We start from the raw sequence: 21,573 nt of genomic DNA, 5'->3' as shown, positions 1-21,573 counted from the left end.
CATGTTATTCGATCTCTTTAAACTGTAGAGAATGCACATTTATTTTGTATTTTTTTACAGGGGAACTAAACAAATATAATATTGACAGTATAATATTTTAAATAGATTTTTCAGTGAGCATATTTCTTCTCTTGAGATGCCTGGACTTAGTAAGGTTTGGGTGAATTGACTTTTGAGGCATTTGAATATGGGAGCACTGGGAGGAGATTGAAATTCAGCTTTCAGATACTGAGGGCTGGGAAGTTGCCCGTCTGACTGAGACAGATTGTCAGCGAGAGAAAGTTGAGTCTAGAGAGGATTACAACCTCTCTAGACTCTCGAGACAATTCTTAGTAAGTCTAAAGGCACAATGCATTGCTATATCAATAACATCCATACACAGCAGAATCTTAAAAGCAAGGCCAGTAGCATATTAAAATTAAAATTATTATTATCATCATCGCCTGGCCGATCAGTCATAGATTAAAGCGACATGATTGCATAATTAAACCAGATCTTTAAATTAATTGACGAAATACTGTTTGTTATCATTCTATTCAAGTGTGGTAAAGAATTGTGAAGGTAGTTGATAGCTGAGGTTGCTCTCGTCCAAGCTCCTACAATGGAAACAAAGGATGCAAATAAGATAAGGCCTATTCAGCTGTTACTCAAAGGAAAATACTAGTTCACTGATTGTTTTCCAATATCAGACCTTAAAACGGCATCAATTGTTTTATATCGAATGACTGAATAAATGATCTACAATTCTCAAAAGTAATTAAAAAAGCTAGTGTCAAGCATCTTAATTCAACACATATGTTATTGTGAGAACCGTGTGGTATAAACCATAACATTTTCACACCTCTTCTTTTCATGACACACATCCCTGAAGTTCATCAAATTGTCATCAACACCTAGACAATCAAACACAGACTGCAAAATGCAATTTTTGGTAACACTTTATTTGGATAGTCCACCTGTAGACGCTCTACAGACTATCAGCAACATTTCAACTAACTATCTACTAACCCCAGCTCTAACCCTAACCTTAACCCAGATCGTAACACTAAACTTAACCCTTACCCTATTCTGACCCTAACCGGAACCTTAGCAACAGATAGCTTGTTGATAGTATGACCATCTGTAGAGCATCTACAGATGAACTATCTGGACTATCCAAATAAAGTGTGACCCAATTTTCTTTTAGATCCAGATTTTTATTGATTTTTGTCCGTTTTCAATTTGAGAATTTCCATCTTTCCCACTGGGATCCTCTAGTGACACTCCACTTCTATTCTGGGCTCCATCCTTAATGAGGTAGCTGCTCCGTTCAGACGTGTATACAAACAGACCGATTGGAAGCTCACCTTTAATATTCTACACAGGAATACCAACTGAATCCGGAAACCTTTACATTTTAGCAATGTTTTAGCAAATTATATCGGCATATTTTGGTATATGACTAAGATCCTTGATAGAGTAAAATAACTTTAATATTAAAAGGCAGGGGTTTTTTTTAAAAGGGAAAAATGTAATGATTCATATGTGGTAACTTTAGAGTCTGGTTCTTAAAAGCAGAAGAGTTGAAAAGTCACAAACTTCTCCAGTTCGATTCCTCAGCTTAATCCTAAACAGCCAGAGAGTGAGTGTCGGACAGAGATTCACATGAATACTTGTATGTGTGCAGTGCGCAGCAAAAAAAAAGCTAATCCCATCTTTCACAGCCCATTATTCCACACACAGGGCTCTAGCAGTATGTCTAAAATGCCAACAGAAAGAACGGAGCCTCAACAACATCTGCGTTTCTTTCATCAACCCCCTAAAACAGGGCTATAACAATTGTTCACTTGCTGTGCTTTTCTTACGGAAAATAATGCCTTTTTGTTGCATTGCTTTGTTTATTAATGTATTACAATGACAACACCTGAAGTCCTTTTGTCTTTTCATGGTTGCTTTTAGACTTCCCGTCATCACAAGGTCATGGGGTTCAGATGACTACATAAAAGGGAAAGCTTTGTGAAATCACTAAAAACATGCCCTGGTCACAAGGGAAATCAAGTCAATCATCAAAAGCCCTCAGACCCACTCTTCTCCTATCAGGCAGCTGGGACAGGGAAAGAGGCAGACCAATATTCTGCAAGTGCTCCATTCCCATATCGTTTTCCTTCAAATTCAGCATTTCCTCCATTCCTTATGAACATTTGCATATTTGTTACTGAATGGAGACAGAACGAAATGAACATACACAATTCTGTGGAAAATGTGATTACTAAATAAAAGGGCTGCAAGTTATTCTAATGTGCAGTGAATCACTCAAATCAAAGGAAAACAAAGCAAGGTAAATAACGATCAATGATTTAAGCCTCTCTACATAATATAACATTTTTATCAGAGAGGACACACATTTCAATTATTATGTTTTGCATGTTGTGGCTTCCTATTACATATTAACGATACATCTAAACTTGGATGCCATTCAATCATAAGGACCAGGAAAATAGCGTCTGCTCCAAGCTATGTTTACCGACTTTGAGTGCTGATGTAAACAACCAGCCAAACGTTTCCACAGATGCATCTCCGATACAACACTTACTGGTAACAACATAAAGTTAATTTACATTTTAGCAGACGCTCTTATCCAGAGCAATTTACAGTAGTAAGTGCATACATGTTTGGGAATCGAACCCACAACCCTGGCATTGCAAGCACCAACTGAGCCACAATCAACACCGTATCTTTGTCTATTGCCTTTTGAATAGCAGTATACAAGTGCAGCGTTTCAGTCAGTTGGCAGCTCATTAGTATGCACCGAGAGGAACACCTGCTGCGGGGGTGTGTGTTTCCTTCAGAGAAGTAATGAGACCTGTGCAGGGATGATGAGCACAAAACCAGGATGCAGCAGCTAGCTAGTTGCAGCCACACAAACAGCTGAGAGAGGGCCTGAGATGTTGTTTAGAGGCTGGGACGTATTCTGAGCCCGTTTCTGCTGTGCACAGTGAGTTATTGCTTTGATTTTAAGACCACTCTTGCCACCACACCTCCCAATAAATTGCGTTGCCCAATAGTGTAGCAGGGAGGTGTCAGAAATGGAACGGAAGTTGGCACAAGGTTTGTTTTCTATCTATTAAGCCCTATGCAGCTCTCTGAGCATTGATTGCACTCTCCTTGTGACAAGATATTAGGGCTGCTAAAGAGATACATACAGTAAGGAAATAAAGTAAAGGCAGGACACTAAACCTACAAATTCAAGCACATTAAATTGCCTGTAAGTAGCAAGGCATGGAACATTTCAACATTGTAAACCTGCATACTCTGCATAATGAAAATCAGAATTCCTAGACTAATCTTAAAGTCCCATGTCCTTGGATGGCTTAGTAAATGTGTATATTATTTGAACATGATCCAAGCACCGTGATGGATGCTTACAGCACAACTTTTAAAATGCATTCTAACCATATTCTAGATAAGGCATCTTCTCTGAATAATTGCACTTCACCATTTTCATTTTTAAAAACATGTGTGCAAAGTAAAAATAGTAAAATAACATTTTTGAAATAAAAATAACTTAACAGTGCAGTGATTCAAAGTACCACACAAGGCTTAACTGGGATTATACTTAAAATGAAATCACCATAAAATTCTAGATTGCGCAAAATAGATGAAACACTGAAAATGCAAAATACTATCTTGCATACAAGATAAAAACTAAGCAGATTATGTTATCAGAAGATGCATACTTCCTAATCGAGTTTTGGGACCAACTATGGAATCAAGATTTGAGACCAGAGCTAATAATCAGTATAGTGAACATAAGCTCAGAGAGTTTGTTCACAACGAGTGCCATCAAATTTAGTTAATGATACAATCAAAATGACAATATCAGGAAAAGGAGTGGCGTCAAATTTAGTTAATGATACATTCAAACCAACAATATCAGGAAAATGAGTGCCATCAAATTTAGTGAATGATACAATCAAAATGACAAAATCATGAAAATGAGTGCCATCAAATTTATTGAATGATACAATCAAAATGACAATATAAAAAAACATTTGCCAAAATGTGTAATTATGTCTGGATACCAAAAACATGAAAGAACTTAAGATGTGTTTATGAAACAGTACTCAGTAAAGACACAAATGATGTGTACGACATCCAAGCATAGCAAACCAGTTTGAAACGTGCTGAGATGCCTAAAAGGAGACTGGAATTTTAATAACAATGATTCTGTGATCCACTTGACCAAGAGCTGTGGAACACCACATTCCACAATGACCATGCCAGTGTGGTAGAGAGAGCAAGCAAATCCCCTCAGAGAAACCCCAATTATAGCTCCAGTGCCTCCACAGGAACGGGCTTAAATATATACTGCACCACCCAAAGGGAACAGGGGAAGGCAACTCCTAAAGTTCAGCGAAAGCTCTGCAGAAATACCCCGTCCTATCTTTCATCAAATACTAGCCTTAGTTTGGGGAAAAAAAGAACATCATGAAAAGGCAAGGGAGGATTAAACAAATATCCAACAGAATTACCCTGCTCAAACCTACTTCCTCTATATTGAATCTGATAAACCAAGGTTCTAAATGTGTTTTTGAATTCATAGGGCTGCAGATTTTCATATTGACAAACTAAAAATGAGTTCCTTGGCATTTTATTTTCCACTAGAAATTCTGCAGGAGTAGTGAACCCTTGGAATTAATTTCACAAGTCACATTCATTCATATTAAAGGTTGTGCGGTACCCTGTTTGGCCTGCTGGTGCAGCAAATGCCACAGTATGTCAACGCAACCAGAGGAATCAATTAGCTACCACTATTACTGAAGTTACAATCAATACATCAATGTCAAGGAACTGGATTCAAAGCTGTAATTAAAACAGGTGTAAACTCCATAAGGTAGAAATGGGAATACGTTAGTGTGTGTGTGCACACCAGGATTTGTTCACACACCTGTGTCTATATGTCCCACAGATGTGCAGGTTTTGTCAGTGCATGTGTGGCAAGAATGAGCAAGAGTTGTGACTTGTATTGATGTCATGGCTAAAGGGATGATGTAATCCATTCAATTGAGCGCAAATGGCAATGACAACGATTATTACAGCGGAGCTCTAAGGAAGATGGATGAGGTGCACAGTAGAATTTGTTAGATATCAAACCAATCCATTCCCTGGAGGGAATTGGACACCACAAACTCCACATCAAGGTTAAGGCATAACATACAGCACATGACTGACAGGGATGAAAAGCCAAAGGGAGAAAATGTATCTTTTGAAATATGCATTCCCCCTCTGTTGCAGACTTCAACAGGAATCTAGAATAAAATCATAGATTTTATTTATAGCAGAGTGTCAAAACACAGGTTTAAATGACCAATTAATATGCTGAAATAAGTAGTGATATTTTGAAGATAATTAGTATTTTGCTAAATTAGTACCTTATAAACTGCTCACCCACCAATACTTACCAGGGGGTCACTCTAGACTGGAATTGATTGGCTTGTTCTTCTGTAATCAATAGGGAGCTAATGAATCACACACATCGATATTTGTATTGAAATCAATGAAACTGGGACAATAACTGGGGCGACAAGTACCGTTGGCGCTCTTCTAAGAGACAAACTTCAATGAAGTTGGGTATACTACATACAGTATACCAGTCGATAGATGAGAACGTGTAGTAGCCATTTAACAACTCACATGTCTGTGAGAAAATGTTTACGACAGACAGACAAAATAAAAAGAAGGCAACACAACACTTTTTTTGACTGGATAATTTCAACAAATCACCACTTCACATCAGTTTCTAAAAAGCGACAGGGGTTGGCCTTCATTTGGGTGATAGCTTAATCCTCAAATCTGCAAATTCATGTGAGGCCTGAGACATCCCCCACTATAGACAGGCGTAAATGACAAAAACACTGGTATTAAACCAAAGATACTGATCTGTTTCAAGCAATCAAATTCGTAAGATCGTGATGAATATACATTTTTATACTAACACCACCAATTTGAGATAAAAATTGAATTAAATGGAACAGTATCAACCACATCAAACAAATACAAACCACATGTTTGACTCCATTACATTTATTCCATTCAGCCATTACAATGAGGCTGTCCTCCTATAGCTCCACCCACCAGCCTCCACTGGTTGACACTGATGTCATGTACAGGTAACAACAGTATGCAACGAATGAGGTCGAGAAGGTCAGTGTGCAAAATCCAGACATGAAAGGTTGCTGTGAAAGAAACAACGTTTTGTAGGTCAAAAACGTCAACAAAGGAGAGAGTTTTCCATGCAATTTGTTAACCTTTTTTTGATTCATGAAATCTGCTGGAGGATTTAGCATAGGTAGTTCGATAGTGTTTGGTAGCTAACTAGCTTAGTGTTGGCTAGCTAGCTAACTTTTGTTGAGCCTATCTAGGCTAGCTAGTTAGCTAAGTACCATCTACAAAATAGACTTTCCATGCAATCTGTTTAGTTTTTTTGGATTAGCTAACATGCTAGCCAGGATGCTAGTTTTCTAACCTTGACTAGCTAGCTAGCTAGCTAGCTAGCTAAAGCTGGCAAATATGCTATGGTTGCTATTCACTAACTAGCTAGCTAACATAAGCTGGGCTCAATGGTCTTATATTCCCTGAACCTTGTTCTTAGGGTATCCACTACTCAAGGGTAATACATGAGACACACCCAGCATGTTAACGTTAGCTAGCTACTTGCGTAAACACACTTTGAGTAACGTAAGTTCCTTTTTAATGTAGCTAAACACTAGAAAGTACTATTATAGCTAGCTAGATAAGACAGAAACTAGCTAGGCCTAGCTAGCTATATGCCTAAGCTATAGAAATTATAATGATGATAACTAGGGGTAATGTAGCCCTTGATCATGACTCTCAGTTCCATTGGACAAAGGCCTCTTCTGTAGGTAGGCATTTTGTTTACAGACGTGAACCCTGGTCTGAACATTAACAAGCATCGCTTGCGGTACGGTTTTGGTCGCATAAGGACATTATCCTTCATATCGGCGAGAAATCATTTTCAAAAACCAAAGGTTAAATTGATACACACCTTTATAGGGTTAGGGGTTCCACAAGGCCCTAATAATTCCGTGTTACAGTGCTTGTTTACGGAAAACAGACAGAAGACAGAGTGGAATAATTAGCTATCTGCGTCTCCGAACATCTGTGTGTAAACAGAAGACAGACGCCTCAAACGTGTTGACACTGAAAAATACTGTCGGCTGCAACTGTGTTAAAACCGGTTAAAACAGTGTACAGTAACTGTATATTTTGCATTTGGGAAATGATTTTGATGTCATGTGAAAGTAAAGGGATTTATGTTTCTAGAACCGTACCGCAATTGAGAAGCAATTCACAGATGGAGTATTTGGCTGTTTTGGCATCCAGGGCCAATTCGCCCTTTAAACAGAACATGTCAATTCCTTGGACTAAGGAGTAATTTAGGCTCCTTGATTCCAATATTGGACTAGGGGTAATGTAAAGTGTCTATGTTAGATTGTTATACATTCATTGTCTCTACCACATATTAACAATGGCACCGGAGAAGAAGGCTGACGTTTTACGCGTCCACAACGGATTGTGTTGTTTGTAACTTATCTCTTTACTTATTTTGTACATAACGTTGTTGCTACCGTCTCTTATAACCAAAAACAACTTCTGAACACCTAGACTGCGATTACTCACCACGGACTGATTGAATCCTTTTTTTTCTTTAACGAGTCTGACGCGAATGATATACTACTTTCTCGGGAACAGGCCCAGATCCCTGTGATTTGCGTGAAGAGGAGGCAGAGAAAAAGGGGCCAGAGGGCGGGCTGCCTTCTGAGAATTCGTAGGCGATCGAATAAACCTCCACTTCCTTCCATTCTGCTAGCAAACGTGAAATCTTTGGAGAATAAAATAGATGACCTACGCGGAAGATTAAACTACCAATCGGACATTCAAAACTGTAATATCTTATGCTTCACGGAGTTGTGGCTGAACGACGACACTATGAACATACAGCTGGCTGGTTATACGCTATACCGGCAGGATAGAACAGCGGCGTTTGGTAAGACAAGGGGTGGCGGACTATGTATTTTTGTAAATAACAGCTGGTGCATGATATAGAAGGAAGTCTCGAGCTATTGCTCGCCTGAGGTAGAGTATCTCATGATAAGCTGTAGACCACACTATCTCTACCTCGAGAGTTTTCATCTGTATTTTTCGTAGATGTTAAAATACAAACACAGACTGTGGCTGGCACTAAGACAATATTGAATGAGCTGTATTCCGCCATAAGCAAACAAGAAAATGCTCATCCAGAGTGCAGCGCTCCTAGGAGCCGGGGACTATAATTCAGGGAAACTTAAATCCATTTGACCAAATTTCTATCAGCATGTTAAATGTGCAACCAGAGGGAAAAAAACTCTGGACCACCTTTACTCCACACACAGAGACGCATACAAAGCTCTCCCTCGCCATCCATTTGGCAAATCTTACCATAATTCTATCCTCCTGATTCCTGCTTACAAGCTAAAATTAAAGCTGGAAGCACCAGTGACTAGATCAATAAAAAGTGGTCAGATGAAGCAGATGCTAAGCTACAGGACTGTTTTGCTAGCACAGACTGGAATATGTTCCGGGATTCCTCTGATGGTATTGAGGAGTACACCACATCAGTCATTGGCTTCATCAATAAGTGCAACGATGACGTCGTCCCCACAGTGACAGTGCGTCATACCCCAACCAGAAACCATGGATTAAAGGCAACATATGCACTGAGCTAAAGGCTAGAGCTGCCGCTTTCAAGGAGTGGGACTCTTAACTCGGAAGCGTATAAGAAATCCCGCTATGCCCTCTGACGAACCATCAAACAGACAAAGCATCAATACAGGACTAAGATCGAATCGTACTACACCGGCTCTGATGCTCGTCGGGTGTGGCAGGGCTTGCAAACCATTACAGACTACAAAGGGAAGCACAGCTGATAGCAGCCCAGTGACACGAGCCTGCCAGACGAGCTAAACTACTTCTATTCTCGCTTCGAGGCAAAAAACACTGAAATATGCACGAGAGCACCAGCTGTTCCGGAAGACTGCATGATCACACTCTCCGCAGCCGATGTGAGTAAGACCTTTAAACAGGTCAACATTCACAAGGCAGCGGGGCCAGACGGATTACCAGGACATGTACTGCGAGCATGCGCTGACCAACTGGCAAGTGTCTTCACTGATATTTTTAAGCAGACCACCATAGTGCCTGTGCCCAAGAACACTAAGGTAACCTGCCACATCACCAACAAACTAACGTGGTCCAAGCACACCAAGACAGTCGTGAAGAGGGCATGACAAAACCTATTCCACCTCAGGAGACTGAAAAGATTTGGCATGTGTCCTCAGATCCTCAAAAGGTTCTACAGCTGCACCATCGAGAGCATCCTGACTGGTTGCATCACTGCCTGGTATGGCAACTGCTCGGCCTCTTTATTTTTTACTATTTTCTACATTGTAGAATAATAGTGAAGACATCAAAACTATGAAATAATACATATGGAATCATGTAGTAGCCAAAAAAGTGTTAAACAAATCCAAACCTATTTTTTGAGATTCTTCAAAGTAGGCACCCTTTTCTCTTGATGACAGCTTTCAACACTCTTGGCATTCTCTCAACCTGCTTCAAGAGATAGTTGTCATAAACTGCGCGTCGTCTGAAGAGGAGAAATCATCAGACCAATATGCAGCGGGTATATTGCTCATCTTCGTATTTATTGAAGGTAATCACACTTAAACAAAATAACGACGAAAACAGTCCAGTAAGGTGCACAGACTAAACCGGAAACAACCACCCACAAACACAAGTGAAAACACACACAACTAAATATGGCCTCCAATCAGAGATAACAAGAAACAGCTGCCTATGATTGGAGGTCATTGACAAAACTAACATAGACATAGAAAAACTAGAAAAACCACATAGAAATAGAAAACATAGAACATAAACCAAAAACCCCGAAACACACTAAACAAACACCCCCTGCCACGCCCTGACCAAACTACAATAACAAACAACCCCTTTTACTGGTCAGGACGTGACAATAGTCACCTGGAATTCATTTCAATTAACAAGTGTGCCTTCTTAAAAGTTAATTTGTGTAACGATCGTCGTAAGGAGGAGACCAAGGTGCAGCGTGGTAAGTGCTCATGTTTACTTTTATTTAACTCAGAACACTAAACAAAATAACGAAAAGGAAAACAAACATTACGTTCTGCAGGCTTACACAGAGCTGTGCAAAAAGAAGATCCCACAACTGAAGGTGGGAAAAAGGGCTGCCTAAGTATGATTCCAAATCAGAGACAACGATAGACAGCTGCCTCTGATTAGGAACCATACTCGGCCAAACATAAAGAAATATATGACATAGAATGCCCACCCCATATCACACCCTGACCTAACCAAACAGAGAAAAACGTCTCTCTCAGGTCATGGCGTGACAATTTGTGGAATTTCTTTCCTTCTTAATGCATTTGAGCCAATCAGTTGTGTTGTGACAAGGTATGTGTGGTATACAGAAGATAGCCCTATTTGGTAAAAGACCCAAGTCCATATTATGACAAGAACAGCTCAAATAAGCATAGACAAACAACAGTCCATCATTACTTTAAGACATGAAGGTCAGTCAGTACAGAAAATGTCAAGAACTTTGAACATTTCTTCAAGTGCAGTCGCAAAAACCATCAAGCGCTATGATGAATCTGGCTCTCATGAGGACTGCCACAGGAAATGAAGAACCAGAGTTACCTCTGCTGCAGAGGATAAGTTCATTAGAGTTACCAGCCTCAGAAATTGCAGCCCAAATAAATGCTTCACAGAGTTCAAGAAACAGACACATCTCAACATCAACTGTTCAGAGGAGACTGTGTGAATCAGGCCTTCATGGTCAAATTGCTGCAAAGAAACCACTACTAAAGGATACCAATAAGAAGAAGAGACTTGCTTGGCCAAGAAACACAAGCAATGGACCGACGGAAATCTGTTCTTTAGTCTGATGAGTCCAAATGTGAGATTTTTGGATCCAACCGGCGTGTGTTTTTGAGACACAGAGTAGGTGAACGGATGATCTCCACATGTGTGGTTCCCACCGTGAAGCATGGAGGAGGAGGTGCAATGGTGTGGGGGTGCTTTGCTGGTGACACTGTCTGTGATTTATTTACAATTCAAGGCACACAGAACCAGCATGGCTACCACAGCATTCTGCAGCGATACGCCATCCCATCTGGTTTGCGCTTAGTGGGACTATCATTTGTTTTTCAACAGGACAATGACCCAACACACCTCCAGGCTGTGTAAGGGCTATTTGACCAAGATGGAGAGTGATGTATCAGATGACCTGGCCTACACAATCACCAGACCTCAATCCATTTGAGAATGTTTGGGATGAGTTGGACCGCAGAGTGAAGGAAAAGCAGCCAACAAGTCCTCAGCTTATGTGGGAACTCCTTCAAGACTGTTGGAAAAGCATACCAGGTGAAGCTGATTGAGAGAATGCCAAGAATGTGCAAAGCTGTCATCAAGCAAAGGGTGGCTACTTTGAAGAATCTCAAATAGAAAATATATTTTGATTTGTTTAACACTTTTTTGGTTACTACATGATTCCATATGTATTATTTCATAGTTTTGATGTCTTCACTATTATTCTACAATGTAGAAAATAGTAAAAAATAAAGAAACGCTGGTACTGTAAGTACTGTTTTATATATAATCTGAGATGACACACGTATGGTAGACCCCAGTCAGTGAGACCTGTCTATATTTGATCTGTTTTTGTAAACTCAACCAAGTTATCCCAAATGGTACACTTTTTGAGTGGAGATTTTGAAGATTGCGCAGTCACGGGTAGGTAATTAGAGCCTATTGAGCCTCCAACCTTTGTAATCTCAGACGCCCAGCGCATCTGCCAACAAGAGATTACAACCTTGTGACAGTTATACTGAATCGGATGCAGCTGAGAAGAAAATAAACACTAAATTGAGGAATTTAGTGGAAACTTTCCCAAAGTATTTGTTGTTACACCTGTGTAATTACATGCTGCAATTACCACCAGTTACATGTTATTACAGTGTAACTATGAGATATTACAATTATCTACAATACTTGTTAGTGTAATTACACATGTTTTAAACTGTAATAAGGACACCTTACAATGAATTTATACCAAATAATTCAATATTTAGATTTAGCATGATAATAAATGAAGCACACTCACCTTACTTTTACAACAATGACATCTATATCTTGCTAATTTAACCATGGAGAGAGTTGCTCCTAAACACAATTTAACTGAACGCTCTAGACTACACCTTCCATTGCCACTGTGCAGCAGGCTGAACGTTGCACGTCTCTACTGAACGCATAATCATATGCATGGCCATATGGGATTCATCTGGGCACGATTTGTTTAATAAACACACTATAAATATGACTCAACTGCAACGTAATATCATTTTGCCAAATTGCCATGATGTACACAGAGTATGTAAGGGACAGTTTGAAAATGTGGACATCGACTGCCACTTCAGCACGCTTTTGTAGCACAGTCGACCAACCATAAGGTTGAGGGTTCGCCGACCACCACGGGCGAGCCCACTCTCCCTGTCTGTTTCATTAGGCCTACACTACGATCAGAGCCGGCTGCAGACAATAATCAGCTTGGGGGAAATAAGATTTTTACCATTTTGTGCCATATTTATAATTATATAAAATATATTCAACAAATGTTCCACCACACAACCAATAAACAAAGCATACTGACTTGGGCACTTCAATATCATAGTTTGCTGTGGTAGTTTGTTCCACTCAACAGCGCCGGTGTACAAAAATGTGTTCTTACCAGATAGACTCTTATATTTAAAACAGTGAATATGAGAGTCTCTGGCTCTGGTATTATGCTGGTGGACATCTCTAACAAATGAAAAATTGCTGAATAGGTACCTGGGGGCTGAGTCCATGATCATTCTGTGGACCAGAACAGGTTGAAGTAATACTACTCTTTTTTTCCACAGATAGCCAGCGTAGCGGCTTAAAAAGCTTGACCTCCAGATGAGTATGAGGGGGGAGTGTAAGTACAATTCTTACGAGCTTGTTTTGGCTGGTCTGTATCTTATTCTTTAGGTGTTTGGGGCTGCTGGTGAACCATGATGTGCAGGCATAATCAAATTGACACTGGACTAGTGCATTTGCTAGGGTCTTTAGGGTGTCTATAGCTAGGCTTCCATCCAATTGGCGACAGATTATAAAAAAATCTGCCCATTTTCCCATCAGAGTTGTATTTCCAACAAATTGACTAGTGCACATAAAAATTACTTTTGCAGATAAATTCCCATGTACCGAATAAAAAATACAAGTTAAATGGGTTTTCATCTCATTTTCAACTCTAAACCTACTGATGATTTTGTCACAAAAAAATGTTGTGCAGGTATAGCCAATGTGCACACTCTGGTATTGGCACGTGAGCTCTAGCCAGCAGCTCGCAGATACAATGTGGGTATAGCCTACATGATGAGATTATTATGGACAAAAGTGCAAGATTATTTTGATTTGTCAAATGGCAGCCAAGCATCAATCATCATGTCACCAGAATAAGACCCTCAATATTTATAAAAGGAGCATCAAGCTCACCACCTTGCACTTTCCCCACCCTGTGACGTTTATCATGTCATCTAGCCTAATAAACTGTATGCTTCCCATGATGTCGTGACATTTTTTATACAACATGTGCTTTACTCCCATAAAAAGGTTGGATGTAAAGCCATTTTGAGGATGCAGGAATTACATATTGGACGGACGACAGTTTTGAAGTTGTCTTTGTGACTGGTTTGGTTATGCTACATTTAAAAGGTAATACATTTAAAAAGTTAAATGACAAATATACTGATAACAATATAAATGCAACATGTAAAGTGTTGGTCCCATGTTTCATGAGCTGAAATAAAAGATCCCAGAAATGTTCCATACACACAAAATGCTTATTTCTGTCATATTTTGTGCACAAATTTGTTTACATCCCTGTTAGTGAGCATTTCACCTTTGCCAAGATAATCCATCCACCTGAAAGGTGTGGCATATCAAGAAGCTGATTAATTAAACTGCATGATCAATACACAGGTGCACCTTGTGCTGGGGACAATAACAGGCCAATCTAAATGTACAGTTATATCACACAACACAATGCCACAGATGTCACAAGTTTTGAGGGAGCATGCAATTGGCATGCTGACTGCAGGAACGTTGACCAGAGCTGTTGCCAGAGAATTCAATGTTAATTTCTCTACAATAAGCCAAACATCGCTTTAGAGAATTTGGCAGTATGTCCAACCGGCCTCACAACCGCAGACCACATGTAACCATGCCAGCCTAGGACCTCCACATTCGGCTTTTCACCTGTGGGATCGTCTGCGACAGCCACCTGTACAGCCACCTGGACAGCTGATGAAACTGTCTAATAAAGCCATTTTGTGGGGAAAAACTAATTCTGATTGACTGCGCACCTGCCCAGTCATTTGAAATCCATAGATTAGGGCCTAATTCATTTATTTCAATGGACTGATTTTGTTTTATACGAACAAAAATCAATACAATCGTTGAAATTGTTGCATGTTGCATTTATATTTTTGTTCAGTATATTTAGATTATAATATACACTGCTCAAAAAATAAAGGGAACACTTAAACAACACAATGTAACTCCAAGTCAATCACACTTCTGTGAAATCAAACTGTCCACTTAGGAAGCAACACTGATTGACAATACATTTCACATGCTGTTGTGCAAATGGAATAGACAACAGGTGGAAATTATAGGCAATTAGCAAGACACCCCCAATAAAGGAGTGGTTCTGCAGGTGGGGACCACAGACCACTTCTCAGTTCCTATGCTTCCTGGCTGATGTTTTGGTCACTTTTGAATGCTGGCGGTGCTTTCACTCTAGTGGTAGCATGAGACGGAGTCTACAACCCACACAAGTGGCTCAGGTAGTGCAGCTCATCCAGGATGGCACATCAATGCGAGCTGTTGCAAGAAGGTTTGCTGTGTCTGTCAGCGTAGTGTCCAGAGCATGGAGGCGCTACCAGGAGACAGGCCAGTACATCAGGAGACGTGGAGGAGGCCGTAGGAGGGCAACAACCCAGCAGCAGGACCGCTACCTCCGCCTTTGTGCAAGGAGGAGCAGGAGAAGCACTGCCAGAGCCATGCAAAATGACCTCCAGCAAGCCACAAATGTGCATGTGTCTGCTCAAACGGTCAGAAACAGTCTCCATGAGGGTGGTATGAGGGCCCGACGTCCACAGGTGGGGGTTGTGCTTACAGCCCAACACCATGCAGGACGTTCGGCATTTGCCAGAGAACACCAAGATTGGCAAATTCGCCACTGGCGCCCTGTGCTCTTCACAGATGAAAGCAGGTTCACACTGAGCACGTGACAGACGTGACAGAGTCTGGAGACGCCATGGAGAACGTTCTGCTGCCTGCAACATCCTCCAGCATGACCGGTTTGGCGGTGGGTCAGTCATGGTGTGGGGTGGCATTTCTTTGGGGGGCCGCACAGCCCTCCATGTGCTCGCCAGAGGTAGCCTGACTGCCATTAGGTACCGAGATGAGATCCTCAGACCCCCTGTGAGACCATATGCTGGTGCAGTTGGCCCTGGGTTCCTCCTAATGCAAGACAATGCTAGACCTCATGTGGCTGGAGTGTGTCAGCAGTTCCTGCAAGAGGAAGGCATTGATGCTATGGACTGGCCCGCCCGTTCCCCAGACCTGAATCCAATTGAGCACATCTGGGACATCATGTCTCGCTCCATCCACCAACGCCACGTTGCACCACAGACTGTCCAGGAGTTGGCGGATGCTTTAGTCCAGGTCTGGGAGGAGATCCCTCAGGAGACCATCCGCCACCTCATCAGGAACATGCCCAGGCGTTGTAGGGAGGTCATACAGGCACGTGGAGGCCACACACACTACTGAGCCTCATTTTGACTTGTTTTAAGGACATTACATCAAAGTTGGATCAGCCTGTAGTGTGGTTTTCCACTTTAATTTTGAGTGTGACTCCAAATCCAGACCTCCATGGGTTGATAAATTGGATTTCCATTGATTATTTTTGTGTGATTTTGTTGTCAGCACATTCAACTATGTAAAGAAAAAAGTATTTAATAAGATTATTTCTTTCATTCAGATCTAGGATGTGTTGTTTAAGTGTTCCCTTTATTTTTTTGAGCAGTATATATATTGAAGCGTTAGGTTCTAGGTGGGCGAGGATTGGAAAGGAGGCCGAGCGAGCGTTAAGCTTTACTGGGCCTGCCAGTAGCATATGTGGTCACATTATTATAGGACGACTTGGGAGAATGATCATCTGCAACAGACGCCGCATCTCAGTATCAGAAGTAAAAATACAGCCAGACTGGCCTGCTACTGTGCCTTTCTAGACCTTATAAACTGTCAAGAGTACACCCACAATTGATCCAAATGGAATTAAACATTCAATTCACAGGGCTTTTGCGCCGGTATTCAAATGACATTATCACTGCAGCCTAGAGTAGAATTTTGTACTCACTTGAAAACAATAATGCAATTATTCATTGCATTGTGGTGTTGTAGGCTAGTCTAGGATAATTGTATTGTCCCTAAACAAGATCAATAGGGGAGCTTTTTGAGCTGCGTGTCTCATATCTTCACTGTTATTTCACGCACAATGATGCATCTGGCTTCTCCGCTGCCTATGAGCTATTCCTATTTGTTCTTGTGGCTTCATATTGAAAATGTATGCAGGTTTGAATGCTTGTATGTGTTGTATGATTGCCAGTTAAACATATGTCTTCTGTAACCATACCAAATGTAACATATCATACTCATTTGAGTGTCCCGGATTTACGTTGACTATATTACATCTAGGCTGATATACATATACACAGCATAGACACTGAGTGTTCAAAACATTAAGAATAATGAGTTGCACCCCACCCTTTTGCCCTCAGAACAGCCTCAATTTGTCTGGGCATGTCCAAGTTGTCGAAAGCGTTCCACAAGGATGCTGGACTATGTTGACTCCAATGCTTCCCACAGTTGTGTCAAGTTGGCTGGATGTCCTTTGGGTGGTGGACCACTCTGGATACACACAGGAAATTGTTGAACGTGAAAACCACAGCAGCATTGTAGTTCTTGACATAAATCAGTGCGCCTGGCTTCTACTATCATACCCTGTTCAAAGGCACTTGAATCTTTTGTCTTACCCATTCACCATCTGAATGGCGCACACATACACAATCCGTGTCTCAATTGTCTCAAGGCTTAAAAGCCCTTATTTAACCTGTCTTCCCTTCATCTACACTGATTGAAGTTTATTTAACACGTGACATTAATAAGGTATCATCGTTTTCACTTGGATTCACCTGGTCAGTCTATGTTATGGAAAGAGCAGGTGTTCCTTAATGTTTTGTACACTCAGTGTATATTGACCTGTGGTATAGTAGAAGTTAGCGCACAGAAAAGCATAGTGCAAAAGGGAAGTACCAAAACATCTTGATATAGGGGAGGTGCGTGCAAGCATATGAGGACATTTGGCTAGGATGGAATAAATTATATAGTACAACCTGCAAAAGAGCAAATGTAAACCGAGGGAAAAAGACACTACCCTCCCCTGTGCCCAATAAAAAAACACAAAACCCTCCCCAAAACCAAAAAAAGGTATACAACCCTTCCCTATTTTGGACCACCTCCCCCACCACAGTAAATTTCGAACTGCCTCTAACATTATGGTAACACTTTACATGAAGTTGCTCCAATACCTGTGTATAGGCTAACATTGCAATAACTTAACAACCTAAAATGGGGCCCATAGGCATTCCTGTCTTTCAGTCTTCTTATCTTTGTGTATGTTGTATATAGGGAGGGAGATATAAGAGACATGACGGTATGAGATGAAAATGCCTCTGTATAACCAGGAGTAAAGAGTTCTAGAGCTCCAGTAGTTCTTGAGCTGTCAGAATAAAGCAAAATAAGCAACCGCTAGGTGGCCCCCAACCAAAAATAATAATAAAAACACGGTTGTGCATCAGCAGTTTTTTTCTTGTTACGACAGTCACTCAATTAGTCCAGCAAAACATTTTGATAGATAAAATAGTCTAGCCAGCTGGGCACGTGCCCAGAATTGCATGAAATTAGCTTCAAAACTGCAAAAAAAAATCTACACCATATGGCAAAATTTGTAGAATTGCATGAAATTAGTTATTAACTTGCTTAGGATCCCCAAAAGGCCAGGGCCCGCCCTGTACACAGCACATAGATAGATAACAATACCTAGACAGGATGTCAATTAAACATGTCATGTGGCTGACAGGACCAGATAGACTAGCAGATTCAATTTTTTAACGACATAACGATGTTTGTAATGGTTTTTCACAGGAGGCATGAGTGCACCAACAGCCAGAGAAAATAACGTTCAGTCTAAAGTCCCCTCCTACATCTTGACCTTAACATCTAAGGCAACAGACATTTGTTAGGCTCCTATCTAGGGGGAAAAAACGTGGAATACAAAATGAAAGCCTGTGTGTCAAGGTCATAATTACCATAACATGTTCAAATGTGTCCCAACATCTTAAAGTGTTCATGTAAGTATGGTGGATGTTGTCAACTCAAGCTCATTTCAGTATTTCGGATATTGCGAAATAAAGTTAAACGCTTCTTCATAGCAACTTTCTAGTCTAGACTAGCCAAACGAAGTGTAGTATGAGGGGACATTTGCGGTAATAAAACTCATCCAAAAACTGTTAGGCACATTTTTTTTTTTACCATGGGCTGTTCATTTTGAAGCAGGCTAATCCATTATTATTATCAAAATACCCCCCATAATATAATAAGAGATGTAACCAGTGCTGCACAGCTGAGCAGAAATCCTATCGATGGGCTCGCATTCATCGTAGGACACAGGAACACGCGGATCCTAAAGCTATTTAATGAGTCAATGAACGAAATACCCCGAGATCGAATAAAAACAATTTGAACAGTAGCCTATGAGGTGGTTGGGATTGTGAACGCAATCGTGTACCCTAAACATTAGGTTACGGTAAACTCATGGACATGTCATAATAAATGAGAGTGAAATCCCCGGGATAGGCTAGTAAACAGCTGATTTAAAAAGCCTCTAAAACAATATAACAGACGGCAGAAACAAGCAAGCTGAGCTTACCTCTTTTATCGTCCCCATCCCATTCAGACTTCTGGTCCTGATGCGACAGCAGTGCCTTGTTCAGCATCCTAAAGCGATGCTATTTGTCTCGAGGAAACGTGATCGTGGAGCATGGAGCTGGAGCTCATGCGTTGGTTGACAAGAGACCGCTCCAATCAGAGTAATCCGATGGGGTTGTAGCCAATCCACTTGAAAGAAAGAAAGCTACTTTACATTCTGTAGCAAGGTGGATTGACGTTATAAGAGTATTTCCAGGCAACTCTATTTATTTATTTATTTGTACACATTTAGCAGAATTAGGCTACTGGCTATATAGCCCAGTTCTTTCTAAAGGTAACACCAGATGCCTAGCCTACTTGATTATGGCAGAAATTGTGGGATATTTTTGATGTATAGAATATGTATAGCTTTACAAAGACTGAAGACTAAAAACAAAAACCACAAAAAGAATGGAAAAGTAATATCCACATTGATTTCTTAACTTTACAAATTTGGTGAGAAAACCCCCATATATTTATTCTCCGTAGCTACCCCAGTGGCAGCTCCCTTACGAAAAAAGATTGCAGTCAGAGTGCAGTATAACTGCAGTATGCTGCAAATACTGCTTCCAAAATAACACCGATTTTTTTTTGCTGCAGTAATTTTGCAGTGTAACTGCAGTTAGAGTGCAGTATATTCTGCAATTACTGCTCCAAAATTCCACAGTCGACTGCAGTTACTGCAATTTTACTGCAGTTTCAAAACGCAATGTTTTTTTTGTAAGGGCCGGCATTACAGAAGTCTCAGATCGCACTGTGCTCATACCTATACAGGATTAATGGCATGAATACAGCCTGCCATAAAAAGGTCAGGCATGCTAGAAAATGCTCGAAAAGCAAACAATAGCCTTCTTGGGGAAAATTCTGGGGGGGAGAAAAAGTAGGGAATAGTCTATACTAGAGAGAGTTTAAAACTCTGTAAAAAATAACAAATAAATTACTAGGCTATTACACGAGTTCGTTCGTACCACCACATCAAAGGTGTGGGGGTGTTCAAAAAGCAGGTTGACGTTTATTGTCCCGAGTCTTGTCCTGGAGGCAGAACTGAGCGTGATATGCCGTCTGCAATGTCAAAATTGTGTAGTTTGTAAAGATTCATGAAAAAAATAGCTTTTTTTCCTTATTTTAAGGTTAGGGTCAGGCATTGGGTTTAGCAGTATGGTTGACGTTAGGGTTAAGGTTTTTAGGACTTTGTGGCTTTGACAGCTAATGACCACTCTGCAGAGCTGCTTCCAGAACAAGATTCATGACGAAAAACGCTAACCTGCGTTGAAAGATCGAAAAGGATTTGCACATTGACAGGAGTGGATGGAATAGCTCGACAGGGTGGAGTAGCAAGCCTATTTTAAATCGGTAGTTGCATGCATTTTAAGACAGGGATGTGACGAGCTATCCACATGCTTGTCTCACGAATATCTTGCCTCTCTTGATTCCTCAAAATACTTTTAAAAAGTCAATTTGAGTGTGAGTGGGATCTTAACTTGAGCTTGTTTCTGGCACACCTGGGGATTGAGTTAAGTTTCTTGTTCCACTTAATCACATAGGTTAACTGCCAAAATGGATAAGGATTAAGTTAAATTACATTACATGCCTTTATTTAAAGCCTGTGTTGTCTGGAGTGGATTGAACCATAGGTTCAACATAGTGTGTGTAAATATTTTATTATAGTAGGCTAGTTATCAATCAGTTTATCAATCGATGTGATTATAAGCATTATAGGGAATTTAAAAGATGCAAAACAAGCACTTCACCACAGCAAACATTTCACCTGTCCGTAACAGCTAACCTACATGAGAGTTTCTTTGCAGCAGAGAACATGTTATTTGGGCTCTTTGGGAGTTACAGTGCAGTATCAATGTGTTTGTAGGCAGGTTCTTCAGCAGTTACAGCTTGATTACACCAAAATGGCAAAATGTATGTCATATGTGCAGTCAAAAAGGCCCAGTGCAGTCAAAAACGTGATTTACCTGTGTGTTATATGTATTACCACACTGTGAGGTTGGAATAATACTGTGAAATGGTGAAAATTATAATAATGCCATTTTTTATTTAACCTTTATTTAACTAGGCAAGTCAGTAAAGAACAAATTCTTAATTACAGTGACGGCCTACCACGGCAAAACCCAGACGACACTGGGCCAATTATACACCGCCCTATGGGGCTCCCAATCATGGCTGAATGTGATGCAGCCTGGATTTGAACCAGGGACTGCAGTAACGACCTCTTGCATTGAGATGCAGTGCCTTAGACCAGCGGTCCCCAACCACAGCACATTCGCTTCCGGGCCGCACAGAAAGGATTTTTTATTTTTTACCATTTTT

General features: G+C 40.6%; 1 protein-coding gene across 1 annotated transcript in view; it reads right to left on the bottom strand.

Moving 5' to 3' along the window:
* The window catches only part of LOC115160730 (beta-1,3-galactosyltransferase 1-like), a 111,741-nt gene extending 92,364 nt beyond the window's left edge, over window positions 1-19,377 (bottom strand). Inside the window, exon 1 of the mRNA XM_029711076.1 lies at window positions 19,214-19,377. The gene's annotated coding sequence lies outside the window, so the exon portion shown is untranslated. The remainder of the gene's footprint in view (window positions 1-19,213) is intronic.
* Between the last annotated feature and the right edge of the window lie 2,196 nt (window positions 19,378-21,573).

This window comes from Salmo trutta, chromosome 24, assembly GCF_901001165.1.
Source record: "Salmo trutta chromosome 24, fSalTru1.1, whole genome shotgun sequence".
In the NCBI taxonomy this organism is placed as follows: Eukaryota; Metazoa; Chordata; class Actinopteri; order Salmoniformes; family Salmonidae; genus Salmo; species Salmo trutta.
Note: the sequence above shows the minus strand (reverse complement) of the source record. Positions and strands in the feature narration are given on the sequence as shown.